The sequence below is a fragment of the Salvelinus namaycush genome, chromosome 35 (genome assembly GCF_016432855.1).
Source record: "Salvelinus namaycush isolate Seneca chromosome 35, SaNama_1.0, whole genome shotgun sequence".
Taxonomy (NCBI): domain Eukaryota; kingdom Metazoa; phylum Chordata; class Actinopteri; order Salmoniformes; family Salmonidae; genus Salvelinus; species Salvelinus namaycush.
The window spans coordinates 29,602,408-29,617,766 of NC_052341.1; the positions used below are offsets into that span (position 1 = coordinate 29,602,408).

The window sequence follows — 15,359 nt, forward strand, 5'->3', positions numbered from 1 at the left end:
GTTGTGTGTTTTTTTTTTTTAACTGTATTTCTCTTGATATGTTTTGACGAAAATTTCACAGAGGGAATAAAAAGATTTTGGAAAAAAAAACTGGTGTTCGTTACTGTTCTGAAAATCCTAACTCTGACTACACGAATGTTGACAGTTGAACTATACACATCTAGTAAAGTCACACACTAACCCAGTGTACACATCCAGCTTGGCTGCTCTACACACTGTCCAGCTGCTCCCTCTGTATGGTTCGGGAGCCGGACCGCCTGTATGCCACTGCTCAGCCAATAGGGGAGAAGAATACTGCCAAGGTCCAACCCAAGGGGATTGGATGTACCGACCGGAATTGCTAGACACAGGTCAGACATTACTAATCAACGACAATCAACTCCAGCTTCCAGTCTTACAGTACCACGAGCCTTGCCTTGCCAGTTTCGCCTGAATGAGAAGCATATTGGAAATGCATTTTAGACTCCTCGATGTGTTGTACTCCCATTTCATTGTTGTTGTCGCTTCAGTTTCAAGTGTCAACGTTTATTCGACACATGCACCGAATACAACAGGTGTGAAACAGTACATTGGAATTCTTATTTGAGAGCTCTTTGCACTGACAATACATTGATAATAATAATAATAATAATAGAGATAATAATAGAAAATTGAATTTTTTAAAAACACAAGAAGTACGATACAGGTTGTGGAAACACGAGAATGCAAGTCTATACAGGTCAGTGCCAGTACCTTATTCAACGTGGGGTAGTACTGAAATGGTTGAGGTAGGTTTATACATAAAAAAGGTCTGGTATTAGAATATACATTGTAAACAGGGCTGAAAAGTGACTGGTAGCAGGAATATATAAATACTTATGGTAATATACTAATGGTAATATATACATGTAAACAGGAGTACTAGTGACCAGTTGCAGGATAAATAGATAGATACTAATCCTAATGGCACTCAATAATCAATGACCAGCAGCGTAATGGTACTAATAAATCAAATCAATACTAATTGTAGCAGCAGCGTAGGTGTGAGGGAGTGTGTGCGTGTGGGTATGTCAAATCAAATCAAATTTTATTTGTCACATACACATGGTTAGCAGATGTTAATGCGAGTGTAGCAAAAAGCTTGTGCTTCTAGTTCCGACAATGCAGTAATATCCAACGAGTAATCTAACCTAACAATTTCACAACAATTACCTTATTCACACAAGTGTAAAGGAATGAATAAGAATATATACATAAAAAAATATATGAATGAGTGATAGTATAGAATGCCATAGGCAAGACGCAGTGGATGGTATAGAGTACAGTATATACATATGAGATGAGTAAGGTAGGGTATGTAAACATATAAAAGTGGCATTGTTTAAAGTGGCTAGTGATACATTACATCAAGATGGCAAGATGCAGTAGATGGTATAGAGTACAGTATATAGATATGAGATGAGTAATGTAGGGTATGTAAACATGATATGAAGTGGCATTGTTTAAAGTGGCTAGTGATACATTTATTACATCACTTTTTCCATTATTAAAGTGGCTGGAGTTGAGTCAGTATGTTGGCAGCAGCCACTCAATTTTAGTGATGGCTGTTTAACAGTCTGATGGCCTTGAGATAGAAGCTGTTTTTCAGTCTCTCGGTATGTCTCTCGGTATGCGAGTATGTGTGTATGCGTGTGAGTAAGAGTAGCAGCGAAGATGTGCGTGTCTGAGTGGGTAGAGACCTGTGGATGAGCCAGTGTGGATAGTCTGTAGGAGAGGGAAAGCAGTCGTTGTTTGCCATCTAACAGTCTTATGGCCAAAGGATAGAAGCTGTTTTGGAGTCTGTTGGTCTGAGCCTTGATACACCGGTATCGCCTGCCGGACGGAAGCGTGGAGAACACACCCCTGGGGGGCCCACGTGTTGAGGGTCAGCATAGCGGAGGTGTTGTTGCCTACCCTCACCCCCTGGGGTCGGCCCGTCAAGAAGTCCAGGATCCAGTTGCGGAGGGAGGTGATCAGTTCCAGGGGTCCCGAGGTTGGTGACGAGCTCAGAGGGCATTATGGTGATGAATACTAAGCTGTAGTCGATGAACAGCATTCTCACATAGGTATTCCTCTTGTCCAGGTGGGAGAGGGCAGTGTGAAGGGGAATTGAGATTGCATTGTCTGTAGATCTGTTGGGGCGGTATGCAAATAGAGTGGGTCTAGGGTGTCTGGGATGATGGTGTTGATGTGTGCCATGACCGACCTTGCTAAAGCACTTCATGATTACAGATGCAAGTGCTACGGGGCGGTAGTCATTGTGGCAGGTAGTCTAAGAGTTCTTGGGAACAGGAGTGATGGTGGTCAGCATGAGGTGTGAGGATTACGGGCTGGGACAAGGAGAGGTTGAAAATGACAGTGAAGATGCCTGCCAGTTGGTCTGCACGTGCTCTGGGAACGCGCCTTGGAATACTGTCCAGCCCCGCGGCCTTGCGAGTGTTGATCAGATTAAAAGCCTTACTCACGTCGCCTCGGAGAGCGAGATCACCCAGTCCTCTGGGACGGTGGGGGCTCTCATGCACTGTGTTGTTTTTGTCGAAGCATGCATAGATGTAATCAATCAATCATGGTCACATTGGCTTTCTTAACCAAATAAGTCACAGTATGATCATGTGCCTGCTCCATAAAAACTTAGTTTAACTCCTTTTATATTATCATTGCCATGTGTACATGATATGGGAAAAGAGAGCCTTATAAATCTGAAAGCTCATAAACCTAACTCATAAATGGCTTTAGATATTGAACACCAACTCACTGCCAAAGCTCAAGATCCTTTAAGATGATTCTGTAAAGCACAGGCCAGATTTACTCTACCAGGTCTGACAACAGAAACATAACCCTGACATGAGGTTTCATAGGAATTAAAGTACTGTATCTCTCTTTGGAACTGTCACTCAAACATTTATTTTTAATTTAACCTTCATTTAATTAGGCAAGTCAGTTAAGAACAAATTCTTATTTACAATGACGGCCTACCCCGGCAAAACCCTAACCCGGACAATTCTGGGCCCCCCTATGGGACTCCCAATCACGGCCGGTTGTGATACAGCCTGGAATCGAACCAGGGTCTGTAGTGACACCTCTTGCACTGAGTTGAAGTGCCTTAGACCACTGCGCCACTCGGGAGACCAAAACATACAGTATCCTTTCTATTCTCACACGTTTTGCAGTCATTACTTTATAGGGCCATGAGTTTTTTCTGACCACAAAGCCTGACCAGGGAAAAACTCCTGACTCCCTAGTCATTATGACAGACAGTGTCGTTCTACAGGTTTTAAATTAGAAGTTTAAAGGAGAAAAACAACGCGGTCACCATAAACCCCTTTAAACCTCTCTGAGGGCATGTCAAGGCACTTTAAGGATGACACACCGGACTTAATCAACTGTCTCTGAGGGCGATCACCTCACCAGGTTTAAGAGCAGGAAGGAGAATATTTGACCACCATCTGGCTTTATTACATGACCCAAGGCAGGGGAGGGAAAACACACACAGCTTGTAAATATGTGACCACAGCTGTGGTTTCAGCTGCACTCTGTGTGTGTGTGTGTGTGTGTGTGTGTGTGTGTGTGTGTGTGTGTGTGTGTGTGTGTGTGTGTGTGTGTGTGTGTGTGTGTGTGTGTGTGTGTGTGTGTGTGTGTGTGTGTGTGTGTGTGTGTGTGTGTGTGTGTGTGTGTGTGTGTGTGCGCGTGCGTGCGTGCGTGCGTGAACAATATGTATCTCAGGTCATTATGGGGACAAGCAGGACTTGGGCCGATAGCACGTGCAGCAAAACAAAGATAGAATTAGGTCATCTCTTAAACCATGGTCATCTCTTACATTTGATTAAGGTCACCTCCTCCCATATACCCTCACAGTGACATGCTAGGTTGCGACATTAAGTACCACATTAATATGAATTAACCACAGTATGAGGTGATTTATATACAGGGAAGGGTCCATGACATAATACTCTACAGTGTCCGTTCCATTGTATGTTCTTTGGGCTCAGCTGAACCAGGGAACCTAGATAGTGTGCACTGTTTTTGACCAGGGCCCAACGTGACCACAGTGTGACTTATCAGTTACAGAGACCTCACCGATGAAATGTTTGGTCAATGTACTGTAAATGATAGGCTCAAGGTTTCTGGAAAAACAGTAAATGTCCCATCAGTCAAACTAAGTGATCTGCTGTTAATGTACTTTCCATGCGTTCGTGATGACCTAGACTACATATAGTGGAGGCCCTGAGAGGCTACAGTTACAGTGCGGATGAATGCTAAGGATACGATGAAAGTGTATTAATAATTTGAGTTTAATTTATCGGATGAGTCATACGCAGGTTAAATATCAGTTGGCTGGGGCCAAATGAGAATACTGCTGTGCTAACTAACATGCCAACATGATATATCTGATGATATATCTGAAGGATGTCGATTTGAGAGGGGTGTTATGTTATCTTACTAACAGGCCCATGGGTCAGATCTTTCCCTGTTGTATTTAAATCACACGTAGGCCTGTATTCATAAGAGTAGGAATGCTGATCTAGGTTCAGCCCCCCGTCCGTCCGTGCAGCAACATGAACACACATCGAAAAGGTCAAAATGATCGCAGATCAGCACTCATACTCTAATACTTCCGAATGCTCCTCGTCCAACAGGTTCAACAAAACCTGTAAGCCTTGCAAAACTTTGATTTGATCTCTTCATAAACCCAAGCTGTGTTCCATCCAGGGCCGGACAGAGTTGGAGCAGCAACAGTCAGACATTGTTGATACAGTTGGAACCACTTCACTTCCTTTCCTCAGTGAGCAGCCCAGGACCTGCTGTTTGCTCACAGGCAGCTGTGCCCTGGTTCTGTCTGCCTGGGTCCAGTCAACCACCACTGACCTGTGGTTCTGTGGTTTGGTTGGTTTGAAGCTGTCTGAAGTTTGTATGTATACTATACAGGTCCTGGAGGAAAACACTGTCTCGCTCTGTGACTTGGCTCACTGGATGAGTGCAGAAAGATCAGCGGTGTGGACACAACACAGACATGCATCCACATCAACCCGAGCTGGAAAGTTACGCAGTGGCAGAGACGCCACAGGGTAACAGCAGTACAGGGGCTAAGCATCTCAGAGTAGGAATGCCGATCGAGGATGAGGTCTCCCCTGTCCGTATACTCTTGTTCAATATAATCTGAAAAGGGAGAACTGATCCTAAATCAGCACTCTGAGATAGGTGAACACAAGTTGTTTATAACCAAAGCGCTAACCGTTTCAATCCAGTTTGATACCCGATCCCAATTGATACAAAGGATTTTTCTTCAGAGACATACTTCTATATTGGCTTAGCTGGTATTGTAATCCACACAAAAACATCCAGCAAATCATTCTCATAAATTGTTTTACATAATCCATAACCCATTTAGCCAGCTGAGCTTTTCCTGGAAAGATCAGCCCGGTGTGTGGTGCCCTGTTCAAGGACACAGCAACGGAGTTCTTCCGAAGTCACCAAAACAACGGCTCCACCTAGTGCTCCACCATTGCCAACATAAAATAAATGGCATTACAGAGGAACGTTCTTTTGCATACTATGGAGAACAGATGTGGGCTGGAGAGCACGTTTTTGTTAAATCATTTTTATATTTACTCTTGCTCAAAGAATAATGCAAAGCCTTTTGTGGTTTTGTTACAAACGATATTTTATTTTTCACACCTGATCATACAGTGCACTCATTCAAAACCATAAGTTAATATACAGAATATGAAAGGGAGTCAAATTAACAACAAACAGTAGTAAAACTACAGTGAAGACAGCAGCTGGTCTCTGGTGAGTTGGGTTATTGGGTTCAGTCAGTGCATGGGCTGGAGTCAGTGTAGGAATCAGGTCTGAAGTCAGTACAGGGCCTGCGGCTGGGCGCTGTGGTCTTGAGTGGTTGAGGGGAAGGGCCAGGGGCAGGGCCTGTAGTAAGGCCTTCTTCAGGCGCTGCTGCAGGGCATCCAGCAGCTGTTCCATGTGTTCCATCAGCCTCCTCTCCATCTGCTCCAGACGCAACTCCATAACCTGCTCCAGCAGTAGCTCTTTGGATCTGTTGCCCTCCCATGTTAACCTGCTAACATTGCACTTGAATATATCCTTTCCTATGCTTACAGGTTTTACAGCCATTACTGTCATAGGGCCAGGAGTTCTCTGTCAAGACCTGCAGTAATACAGACACACAAACCCTAACAAAGACATTTACTCTAACATTAACACAGACACACCACAATGCAACCAGAACCACTACAAAAGCCACTGACAGCGGCCTCCCGAGTAGCACAACGGTCTAAGGCACGGCATCGCAGTGCTTGAGGTGTCACTACAGACCCAGGTTCGATCCCAGGCTGTGTCACAGCTGGCTGTGACCGGGAGACCCATGAGGCGGCACATAATTGGCCAGGCGTCATCCGGGTTAGGGGAGGGTTTGGCAGACAGGGATGTTCTTGTCCCATCGCACTCTAGTGACTCCTTGTGGCCAGCCGGGCACCTGCAAGCTGACTTCGGTTGCCAGTTGAACAGTGGTGCTTGCGGGTTAAGCGAGCAGTGTGTCAAGAAGCAGTGTGGCTTGGCAGGGTCGTGTTTCGGAGGACGTGTGGCTCTCGACCTCCTCCATCGACTTGACTCCTAACCATAACATCTGGACTGTATTCTACTCCCACCACCCACCCTACCATGTAAACCTTTAGAGGGAGTTCTACGTTGTAGTTAACCTAACCATAAAGTCACTACCAGCCTACTCACTGTGGGCCGTTGGATGTTTTTGCGGCATCCTCGATGCGGAGCTGCGTCACCTACCCACACACATTCTGCAGCATAGGGAGCATGTCTGGGCCTCCGTCCTCCTGGCTGGCCATTAAAGAAGGGTGACATCATGTCTGCCGGTGTGGTTATTGGTGGCTACCCGAGACTGGGGACATGGATCTGTTGAAACAGAGCCAGACATCTCGTCTGACTGGAGGCTGGTGTTGACTGAAGGCTGAGGTTGGATGTCAGCTGTAGCTGCATAGGGTCCATTAGTTCCTTTAGCCAGAGCAGAGAGAGCCCCACTGCCAATGAGGAGGGACAGAAACCATCTTAATGCGTCAAGCTTTGTTCCGGAAAAACACCAAAGCGCTTGATTAACTTACATATAATTAACATGCAATACATTGACTGTCTTTTGTGTTCACTAGTTAGAGCTTCTCGCTATCCGAGGGCTATATTGGTGGTTAGAAGACTGAACAATACAATAAAGCCACTGTCTTCTGTGTAATTCCGGCGAATGTAATTTTCCACTGAGGCTTCTATTGACTGGTATTGGTGACTGCTGATTTGACAAGAGATGGACCCACCTTCTGCTGAAACTGCACCAGGTCCATGAGGCTCTGGGCCCCCAGTGAGAGGGTGGTGTCCATCTCCTCCATCTTGCACTGCACACGGAGCATGTCGATGCTGGGCCCCAGGCTTGGAGAGCAGTCTGCAGGTGTCATTGTCTGTGGGCCCATCACGACCTGAGCCACAGCCACGCTGCGTCACCCAACCAAGAGACAACAGCTGAGAAAAAAACAAGAGGTTAAAGGAAGAAAGGGCCCACCCATACCCTCTACCCACACTGTCATAACTAGACAGGTAAAGAGGATATGTCAAAACTTCACAGAGAAACGTCTATGTGCTAGTAGGGAATAGACAGGAAATGCTGGACACCACAAGTATTTTCTACGGCAACAGGAATGGGACGGAAGTAGGTAGAGATACTGCTGTTGATTTGAATGCTGTGGTTGACGTACAGTGGCAAAAAAAAGTATGTGAACCCTTTGGAATTACTTGGATTTCTGCATAAATTGGTCATAACATTTGATCTGATCTTCATTTAAATCACAACAATAGACAAACACAGTCTGCTTAAACAAATTATTGTATTTTTCTATATTGAATACATAATTTAATCATTCACAGTGCAGGTTGGAAAAAATATGTGAACCCCTAGGCTAATGACTTCTCCAAAAGCTAATTGGAGTCAGGAGTCAGCTAACTTGGAGTCCAATCAATGAGACAAAATTGAAGATGTTGGTTAGAGCTGCCCTGCCCATAAAAAAACACTCACAAAATGTGGGTTTGCTATTCACAAGAGGCATTGTTTGATGTGAACCATGCCTTGAACAAAAGAGATCTTAGAAGACCTAAGATGAAGAATTGTTGACTTGCATAAAGCTGGAAATGGTTACAAAAGTATCTCTAAAAGCCGTGATGTTCATCAGTCCACGGTAAGACAAATTGGATATAAATGGAGAAAGTTCAGGACTGTTGCTACTCTCCCTAAGAGTGGCCGTCCTGCAAAGATGACTGCAAGCGAAAACTAAAGCAGGAAGCACCAGTGACTCAGTCAATAGAAAAGTGGTCAGATGAAGCAGATGCTAAGCTGCTGTTTTGCTGGCACAGACTGGAATATGTTCCGGGATTCTTCCGATGGCATTGAGGAGTACACCACATCAGTCACTGGCTTCATCAATAAGTGCATCGATTACGTCGTCTCCACAGTGACTGTACGTACATACCCAAACCAGAAGCAATGGATTACAGGTAACATCCTCACTGAGCTAAAGGGTAGAGCTGCCGATTTCAAGGAGCGGGACTCTAACCCGGAAGCTTATAAGAAATCCTGTTATGCCCTCCGACGAACCAGGCAAAGCATCAATACAGGACTAAGATCGGATCACACTACACCGGCTCCGATGCTCGTCGGATGTGTCAGGGCTTGCAAACTATTACAGACTACAAAGTAACACTGAAACATGCATGAGCGCATCAGCTGTTCCAGACGACTGTGTGATCACGGTCTCCGTAGCCGATGTGAGTAAGACCTTTAAACAGGTCAACATTCACAAGGCCGCAGGGCCAGACGGATTACCAGGACGTGTACTCCGAGCATGCGCTGACCAACTGGTAAGTGTCTTCACTGACATGTTCAACATCTCCCTGTCTGAGTCTGTAATACCAACATGTTTCAAGCAGACCACCATAGTCCCTGTGGCAAGAACACTGGAGATGATTGTGGACTACAGGAAAAGGAGGACAAAGCACGCCCCCATTCTCATCGACGGGGCTGTAGTGGAACAGTTTGAGAGTATCAAGTTCCTTGGTATCCACATCACCAACCAACTAACATGGTCCAAGCACACCAAGACAGTCGTGAAGAAGGCACGACAAAACCTATTCCGCCTCAGGAGACTGAAAAGATTTGTCATGGGTCCTCAGATCCTCAAAAGGTTCTACAGCTGCACCATCGAGAGCATCCTGACTGGTTGCATCACTGCCTGCGGCCTCCGATCGCAAGGCACTACAGAGGGTAGTGTGTATGGCCCAGTACATCACTGAGGCCAAGCTTCCTGCCATCCAGGACCTCTATAACAGGCGGTGTCAGAGGAAGGCCCTAAAAATTGTCAAAGACTCCAGCCACCCTCGTAATAGACTGTTCTCTCTGCTACCGCACGGCAAGCGGTACCGGAGCGCCAAGTCTAGGTCCAAGAGGCTTCTAAACAGCTTCTTCCCCCAAGCCATAAGACTCCTGAACATCTAATCAAATGGCCACCCAGACTATTTGCATTGCCCCCCCTCTTCTACGCTACTGCTACTCTCTGTTGATTATCTATGCATAGTCACTTTAAGAATTCTAATTACATATATTACCTCAATTACCTCGACTAACCGGTGCCCCCGCACATTGACTCTACCGGTACCCCCTGTATATAGCCCTCGCTATTGTTATTTTACTGCTGTTCTTTAATTATTTGTTACTTTTATTTATTTCTTGTATTTAAAAAAAATGGAATTGTTGGTTACGTGCTTGTGCATGTGACAAATAAAATTCGATTTTATTTCAGTTACAATACTAGCTCAGCACTGCGAATAAACACTAGTTAATTTTTTTAGTTAAACAGCAGTTACCTTGCCAGCTAATCAGTCAACTAAAGAGTAGCCAGAACACACTGAACTATGCTCAACTCTCCCATGCTGGTCCAGCCAGGCAGCCCACTCTGTGGTGTCTGTGTGGTCCTAAATCCAGTCGGCTAAACACTCCAAACAGCCTACCCGACCACTCGGAGACATGGTCCTGAAGCACACCTGTCGTGTCTTGTTTTGTATCACATTCCAATGATAAAACTGGGGGGAACAAAAATGCAATTTCAGAATTTGAGGGGGGGGGGGGACATTTCCCCCGAAATCCCAACTGAAAGATGCGCCCCTGGTAGCAGTCATCCCTCCTGCTCAAGAGTCAACACATTCTGGGTGATGCGAAACAGGGTCGTCAGCTTCTCTGGGGAGTTCTCATTGTCTATTGCTGATCACCGTTCTCAAAACGTGTCATTGCACATCTCACACTACAAGAGCATTGCAGGTTTTGTGCTGATAAAATCAAACATGCTTGAAAATATCAGGACATCTGGGACTGCCCAAAGACGAGATCGGTAGCCTTCAGATTGTGTCTCTGACCCGCTAAACAAGCGTCGGCGACGGGCACATGTTTTTTTTATGGCCATATCACATTTAAGTAACATCAAACCAAATAGACTACTTTCAGGGTGAGGAACCATCTAACATAGTGAACTACTCCTTTAAGATGGCTGATTGGGCTGCATGACGAGATTAGCCAGCGATCAGTGCACTGGTGTTGTATCAACATGCCTGCCAACTTAAAGTACTTCCTACTGGGTATCACGGTGGTAGCTAACGTGGCTGTTTTTTTTCTCACGTAAGGATAGCATCCTACACAATAAATAACCCATCTAAAAGTCACCTTGATACATACAGTCTACTACTCAATGGGGAGGGCATGAAAGGCAATAACACCAGCACAGTGCCCTTCGCTTCACAAACACTACTGTCCTGCAACGGTGTGGTAGCTAACATACCTAGTACCCATGTCAGGGTGACAGTCACTGTAAGCGCACGCATACAAAGCATGAAGCAACATGTTGAACGCTGAGCTGTAGTCAATGAATAGTATTCTCACATAAGTGCTCCTTTTGTTAAGGTGGGAAAGGGCAGTGTGGAGTGCAATAGAGATTGCATCATCTGTGGATCTGTTTGGGCGGTGTGCAAATTGGAATGGGTCTAGGGTTTCTGGGATAATGGTGTTGATGTGAGCCATTACCAACCTTTCAAAGCACTTCATGGCTACGGACGTGAGTGCTACGCGTCTGTAGTCATTTAGGCAGGTTGCCTTTGAGTTCTTGGGCACAGGGACTATGGTGGTCTGCTTGAAACATGTTAGTATTACAGACTCAATCAGGGACATGTTGAAAATGTCAGTGAAGACACCTGCCAGTTGGTCAGCACATGCCCGGAGCACACGTCCTGGTAATCCGTCTGGCCCCGCAGCCTTGTGTATGTTGACCTGTTTAAATGTCTTACTCACGTACGCTACGGAGAGCGTGATCACACAGTCGTCCGGAACAGCTGATGCTCTCTTGCATGCCTCAGTGTTGCTTGCCTCGAAGCGAGCATAGAAGTAATTGTTGTCAGTAAAGTGGCTCCTACTGGTCGAGAGATACTACCATCCCAGATGAACAGCCACCACTAAAGACTGCTGCACCTGAGAATTCTGCACACAGCTCTCTCTCATGGACCCAGATTCCTGTTTTTTTTTGTCTGTTCGGTCTGGGATGAGTGTGACATACACTGTCCATAGTGCATTTTTGTCAGTTACTGGACTGAACATAATAGATCAAAATCTATGTGTGAATGTGTGCTCACATCAGGAAGAAGGGTGGAGAATCAGACTGCAACCAAGCTCTGCCGGTGGGGCACGATGACAAAACATTCCCACATTTGTTGAAACTAATAGTGCCTGATTTCATTTAAAGGTTATTTAAAAAAGCAAAAAGATTCAAAATCAATAACTGTTACATTACAACTACTCAAAATTAAGGTATTTTATTTGAAAATGTCTTACTAGTTACAATTATGTACAAAATACAAAAAACACCTGTTTAGTCCCAAGACAATTTACAAATAGTCTCAAAACCCTTTACAAAAATATACTACACAGATCGCTATTTCATTAACTCGGGACAAACAAATAAATAATGAGATTTACAATTGGGTATTTGTATATAATCTATAAAGGGTCATGGCCAAAGCCTGACTTCTGTGGCTGAAAGGACCAGTGTAAGACATTCTTAACTTACTTGAGCTGTAAATTCCCTTTAAAAAACAATTAAACAACACTTTGTCATCACAGCATTTACATATTTTTAAGTAACACTGATATCAGTAGACTTAAAATGAAAAACTATTGACAAAAGTTTACATTCTTCTATTGTTCGTAAGAGAACATGGTAAAACCTGGGCCCATATCCACAAAGCATCTCAAAGTAGGAGTGCTGATCTAGGACCTGTCCATATGTTCTTATTCATTATGATCTAAAAGGCTAAACTGATCTTAGATCAGTACTCCTACTCTAATATGCTTTGTGGACATAGGCCCTGGTTTCACCATGGTTTCACCTGGTCTCATAACACAAAATGTACTTGAAACATTCTTCAGCCAATAAAAAGGGTGGCAGATAGCCTAGTTGTTAAGCGCGTTAGGCCAGTAACTGAAAGGTTTCTGGTTCAGATCCCAGACCTGACTAGCAAGGCACTTGACTCTAAGTGCTCCTGCTAAACGACTAAAATGGTCCATGTAAAATCCAATACATTTAGTCTTGTCTGAAGTAGTAGAGCACAGATTCTGATCCATGTGGTTATCCTTCGAATGTCATAGGCACCAGTGGCCGTTCGCTTCAGATCCAGACCTGTGGTTACTCTGGCAGAGCCTCTGTCCTGGTGGGGTGAATTAGTGCACAAATCAAATTTGCGGCGCAAGTACTTATGTGTGTGTGTGCATAGTTTTTTGGTGTAAAAATACGTTAAAGTACTACTTACATCGTTTTTGGGGGTATCTGCACTTTACTATTTATATCTCTGACAACTTTTTATTTCCCTACATTCCTACAGAAAATAATGTTATTTTTACTCCGTACATTTTCCCTGACACCCAAAACTACTTGTTGCATTTTGAATTCTTAGCAGGAAAGGAAAATGGTCCAATTCAGGCACTTAACAAGAAACATCCCTGGTCATCCCTACCGCCTCTGATCTGGCGGACTCACTAAACACAAATGCTTCATTTGCAAATTATGAGTGAGTGTTGGAGTGTGCCCCTGGCTATCCGTACATTTTAAAAACAAGAAAATAGTGCCGTCTGGTTTGCTTAATATAAGGAATTTGAAATTATTTATACTTTTACTTTTGATACTTAAGTATATTTTAGCAATTACATTTACATTTGATACTTAAGTACATTTAAAAACAAATACTTTTAGACTTTAACTCAAGTAGTATTTCACTGGGTTACTTTCACTTTCACTTGAGTATCTTTACTTTTACTCAAGTATGACAATTGGGCACTTTTTCCACCATTGCATAATATGCATAATTGGCTCCGGTCATCTGCAGAACATTAAAATGCAGACAGGGTGGTCTGATCTGTGCCATCAGTTGACACTGGGCTGACCGTGCACTCTGATGCGGTACAGGCAGGTGTACTCCGGGTGACCCCAGTTGGACAGCACTCGAACCTCAATGATCTGATAGGCTTTATCATTCTCCTCCTGTGGATAGATAGCAGAAGACACTCAATTTAGACTCACGCCATATAAGAAGTATCAAGACCTAAAACTTGCTAAGTCACCATCTCTAATCATACTAGAGATGAATGCCATGTGGACTACTAACATCTTCCACTGGCCAATCAAGCCCCTTGAGGTAGTGTTGAAGTGTACTTACGGTGACAGGATAAGTCTGTAGTGCATCCTCATCATCCTGGTAGGTGTAGCTGCCCAGTAACTTACCCTCCTCCTGGTTCTCATCATCCAGACCCTGGAAACGAGTACACAGTTAGAAAACAGCAGAGACCCACAGAAATAAATGTGTCAATCAGTAGTGCCTCACCAGACCACACTCACAGTAAATGTGACAGACTTGAGTGTCTACTAGGTGTGCTTCTGAATGGTTTGCTTAGACAGTAACGTGAATGTTAATTGGGTAAGCAGGGTAGTTGGAGGTTTGTATGGTAAACTGGCGCTGGGCGCTGCTGATGGTGCCTGTTGACGACAGGGCTTTGGGGATGTGTTCCAATGAGGGCACGATCCTCATGGAAAGCATCAATGGGTGTCACTTGACATCAAGAAACGTGGATGACAGAAAACGGCGCTAATTGCAGTCTGCCCACCAGGGTTGCCATGTCCACGGTTTTCAGGCAAAATTGGTCTAATTTGAAAACGATGTTGCGGGTGGAAATGTATTGGTCGTGGGTTGTGGGTTTTTGGGCTACTTCTAAATTAAAGCGAGGCCACCATGGCATTTTTCTTTAAAATATATATTGTACTGTGACTTGCCGCTGCTGACTATCAGGCAGTGAGGCAGCCTCTTGCTGAGTGAGTGAGTGGGACAAGAGGGGTGTGTGTGTTGACTGAACAGCAGGCAACTATGTCACGTGAGTAAGAGGAGCCAGAGAAGCACACACGAATATCATGACAACGTTTTACCAAGTGTAGATAGGCTATTTAGATTGTCATCATGGAGACACCTATTTCCAACACTTTTTCCACAAAACATATTACACGCTAAAACTGATGCACCTCAAGAAATAAGGCAAAGCACAAGAAAACGACGTTAGGCGCTCTAGAGCCCATTAGATACATTTGCTCGATGGTGGCTTAAACTGCATTCTAATGCAGTGGCGATTTTAGCATGTAAGTCTTGGTGGGGAAAACTCAGCAAAACATTTTTTGTAGATGCATGCCAGCAAAGCAACTACACAACACTAAACAATACATTATTTGCACTGTAATGGTGACAAACGGTGCCCACAAACTGTTAGGGCCTACATAAAGCTGTCCCAACAGCAGAGCTTTCTTTTCAGCACCATGGAGTGAATCCTTACCACCGCTACACCTGGTTATCAGCGGAGCCTTGTCTGGCAGCGAAACAATTCATTCAGCCTTATTTACTGCCTATCTAGAAAAACATAGCTGATATGGCTGACTTGCTTAAACAAATGTGGCTTCTACTGATAATTGAGATGTACAAACTATGGCATAAGGGGATGACAAGGGGATAAGAGGCAATCTGTAATTTGAATTAAGACATTAACGTGCGAGCTAGGACGGACGTAGTCAATATAACGATTTGTTCAGCACTTTTGAAATGTACAGCAACAGAATTCAAAATATGGGCCATTCTTACGGTATTCTCCCTGTACACCATGTCAGAACCGTAGTATAAATAAAGAGGGCATATAAGCAGACAATGAAAGC

The 15,359-nt window shown here is 44.3% G+C and overlaps 1 pseudogene; it reads right to left on the reverse strand.

The window, feature by feature from the left end:
* Positions 1–2,290: 2,290 nt before the first annotated feature.
* Positions 2,291–14,205, reverse strand: LOC120029678 (annotated as a pseudogene).
* Positions 14,206–15,359: the final 1,154 nt, after the last annotated feature.